The sequence below is a fragment of the Crocuta crocuta genome, unplaced genomic scaffold (assembly GCF_008692635.1).
Source record: "Crocuta crocuta isolate KB4526 unplaced genomic scaffold, BGI_CrCroc_1.0 scaffold97, whole genome shotgun sequence".
Classification (NCBI taxonomy): domain Eukaryota; kingdom Metazoa; phylum Chordata; class Mammalia; order Carnivora; family Hyaenidae; genus Crocuta; species Crocuta crocuta.
The window spans coordinates 4,417,784-4,421,808 of NW_027531999.1; the positions used below are offsets into that span (position 1 = coordinate 4,417,784).

The following is a 4,025-nucleotide window of genomic DNA, read 5'->3' on the forward strand; positions in this document are numbered from 1 at the left end:
CCTTTCACATCTGCACTCCTCCCCTCTAATGCCTGCTGTTATGGCTTGATCCAGGCTTCCAGGATCTGTTAAGGCTTAGGGTAATGGCTTATATGTGGAGCTGGTAGCCCTCTTTGATTTGAAAAATACAGATAAGGGGCACCTGAGTGGCTCAGTCTGTTAAGTGTCTGACTCTGATTTCAGCTCAGGTCATGATCTCGCAGTTTACGAGTTTGAGCCCCAAGTAGAGCTCTGTGCTGATGGCTCAGAGCCTGTAGCCTGCTTCAGATCCTATATCTCCCTCTCTCTCTCTTTCTCTCCTCCCCCGCTTGTATTCTGTCTTTCTCTCAAAAATAAATAAAACATTTTAGAAAATTCAAAAAATATTTCCCTGCCAGGGGAGATACCATGATCACGAAAGTGGTTTTCCCAGGGCGGGGCTTATCCATTGCACTCTGGGTGTGCTGCCCCCTGTAGTTGCCCCAGATGTGGGAAACTCAACTGCATACTTTGTGGTAGTGGGGAAAAATAAATTAAAAGATTCTCTCTCTCCCCGTCTGCCCCCTCCCCCTGCTTGCATTCTCTCTCTCTCTCTCTCAAAAATAAATAAACATTTAAAAAAATAGTTAAAACCAGAAAATGAAATAACTTCAGTCTATTATTAAGGAAATTAACAGTTATGAAAATTACATTTATGTTTCTGAAAATGGAAACGGTTATTTTAAAAAGTTGCCACTTATTTTTATCACCTGACCTACCACAGATTTATTATTTTTTAAATGACAATTATCTGACTCTTCCCTAATAATCAAGAAATTGAAGAATTTCTTTGTTGGCTCATTTTCCTGTTAATAGCTGGAACTTTACTATCCACAACGTAAACTATATCAATCATATATTCTCCAACAACGTTTTTCTTTGAGTTTCCCAAAGGACTGGAGACTGAGGAAGCAAGTTCAGTTATCTTACCCTGGAACACAATAAACTGAAAGTAGACAAGTATTATGGGGCAGGGCAACCATGANAACATGCAAAGCTAGTACCAGTATTTGAACAGCATTAGGCAGATTGAAAAGCTCTCCTAAATATCCCTGTTCTATATTTTCTCATATTTCTAAATATAAATTATCATTAGCAAGTAATTATGGTGAATAATAATACTGTCACTTAATTTCCTGCCAGCTAAGGCCTGGCACAGTTGAAGCAGGCTGAACTCAAGAGTGTGCAATTTTAGAACTGAACAATTAAACTCATGGAAGATAGGAGTAGAGGTTACCGTGGCAACCTGATCCCACAACCCTGTGTGTGGCCATATTGTTCCAGCATCTGAGTCACAGACGCTGGTTATTATGATTTATAATACAGACAATGTTTTGGTACAGATAGAGAGCTTCCCTTGTGCAAGTTTAGAAAGAACAGGTACTTTGGAATCTGCAGAAGAGGATTCTATGATTTTCAGCCAAGTGACACTGAATTAATGAAAATAATTAGTAGCTGTTAATGACAGTGTGTAATTTTAATCTAGTCCATAAAAATAATGGAATTATTGGCTTTGTAAAAAAAATTGCACTGAAATTTAATAATTAGGTATAATTGTATAACTACTCCAACTAATTCATTCAATAATACTGATTAAATCCTGGTATTTGCCAACTCTGCTATAGGGGCTGAGATTCAGTGAACAAAACAGGAGAGACAAATAATCTACGGTAAATAATTTATGGTATCAAATGTGTTAGAATGTGGTAAGGAGTATGAGGACAAAATAAGGCAAGGCAGGGTGATAGGGAATGCTAGGGAGAGCAGGGTGTGGAATGATAGTTTTAAACTGGGTTCTCAAGGAAGACCTCATGGAGAAGATACCATTTGAAGAGACTAACAAAGGTTGGAGTTAGGGGGGAAGCCATTTAGCCATGTGGGGAAGAACATTCCAGGCAGAGGGAATGTCAGTGCAAAGGCTCTGAGGTAGAGGCATGCTTGCTATGCTCAAGGAGCAGTAAAACAAACAAACAAACAAATGGAAACGAGTAAGTGAGAGGGAAGATAGTAAAACGTGAGATCAGTAGTAACTGGGCAAGATCTTATAGGGCTTGGCAGGTCACTGAAAGTGTTTTGGTCTTTATTCAGAGAGAAATAGGCAGCCACCAAAAGATTTTGAGCAAAAGAGTGACATGACCAGCAGTCAATAGCAATAACTAAGGGGTGTGGGAAATTACGGTGACCAAGGAGTTAAGAATGAAACTGGGGAGAAGCAATCAGATTTTGGAGATATTTTTAAAGTATATACAATAGAATTTCCTGGTGAATTAGATATGGGGTACGAAAGAAAGCAGAGTCAAAGATGACTACAAGCTCTACTCGGTGACTAGAGTAATTGAATTGCCATCATTTGAGATGCAGAGGGCTGTGGGTGCAGTGAGCTTGGTGCTGGAGATGGAGTGGAGTGGGAGAGCAGAGCAAAGACATCTAGTAGACATACAGGTGGGGAAAGAGAAGGCAGATGGGTGTACAGGTACAGAGGGGAGGGCAGAGGCCTGGCTGGAGGTATACAATTGGGAGTCACAGGGCAAACAAGGCCATAAGATCAGATGAGACAACATAGGGAAAGAGAAGAGACAGATGGAGCCATAGGGCGCTATACCAGTCAGATGCTGAGAGGGAAGGGTGGGGCCAGCAAGAGATTAGGGAGGAGCCAGAGAGATAAAAGCAAAACCAAGAGAGTTAAGAGGCCCAGAAACCAATGAGGAAAGTATTTCCAGGAAGAGGTCATTGGTGCCCTTGACTCATCACAGTGATGATAGTGAAGACTGATTGGGGTGGATATGAGAGAATAGCGGTCAAGGAATTAGAGACAACCTGTAGACAGCTCTTTGGAGGAGTGTTGTTTTGGAATGTCAGCTAGAGGGAAAGTGGGGTCATGAGAAGTTTTTATTTTATTTTCTTTTTTTATTTTTAAAATTTAGATAGGAGATTTAAGATGGATAAAAACAGCATGCTTTTATATGTGTATGTGAAATTACTATTTTATATTCCTGATTATTTTATATTGAAATATATCTTCCAGACACGTAGACCCTTTCCCTAGGACCTCCAATTATTTAAGCCTTTGTCCCTTCACTTGAGATATGGATACTTTCCTGAATACGTTAGTTTTTTATTCTACCTGGATAACATGGTCAGTCTTTTCTTTTCTTTTTTCTGTTTTTTTTTTTACATTTATTTATTACATTTATGACAGAGCATGAGCAGGGGAGGGACAGAGAGAGAGGGAAACACAGAATTCGAAGCAGGCTTCAGGCTCTGAGCTGTCAGCACAGAGCCCAATGCGAGGCTCAAACCCACGCAATTGTGAGATCATGACCTGAGCTGAAGTTGGAAGCTTAACTGACTGAGCAACCCAGGCGCCCTGCATGGTCAATCTTCCAATCTGGAATTTCTCATGAACCTGGAGTATGAATGCCCCCAGCCTTTCTGATATGCCCAGTGAATCACTCCAACACGAGTCCATCTGTAATATTCTTAGTCTCTGTTTCTAGTCTCCAGTTCCACAATGATGCTGAAGGAAGACACAAAAATGCAGATGTGATCTGCCACTCACATGTCACATCGGGCCCCAGCCAGACCCTTGGCACTGTGCCCCATTTCCTGTATCTTTTGTTAGTTACCTATTGAATCCATCTAGGGACTGTTTTAGTGTAGGCCAAGTGGGGCCATTTGCAGGACATGTGCTGCCTGGAAGCTCTATGCTCCTGGCCAAAAGAGACAGCCCAGCACAGAGGGAGAGCTTGTGGGCAAGCAAGAGAGGGGTGTGTCTTTCACACAACAGCAGCGGCAGCTAGCATTTGCAGGAAGGCACAGAGAAGCAATGCAAATCTCTTTAAAAATCTGTTCAGCGTGACAATGCTCTTGGAGGGTGAGCTCTGAGAAATAACAGGCAGAAACTGAGAATCCTGTTCTGTGTGCACAAAACCCCTGCTGCTGGATTTGGCTATTCAGAAGCTGACACAGAGAGAGTGAGGCCCCGGCGTGGGGGGGGGGGGCGGGGG

The 4,025-nt window shown here is 41.9% G+C and overlaps 1 non-coding gene across 1 annotated transcript; it reads left to right on the plus strand.

Moving 5' to 3' along the window:
• Positions 1-362: 362 nt before the first annotated feature.
• On the plus strand, positions 363-527 carry LOC144240883 (U1 spliceosomal RNA). The gene has a single exon (XR_013337882.1). It is a non-coding gene; the product is annotated as a U1 spliceosomal RNA (small nuclear RNA).
• Positions 528-4,025: the final 3,498 nt, after the last annotated feature.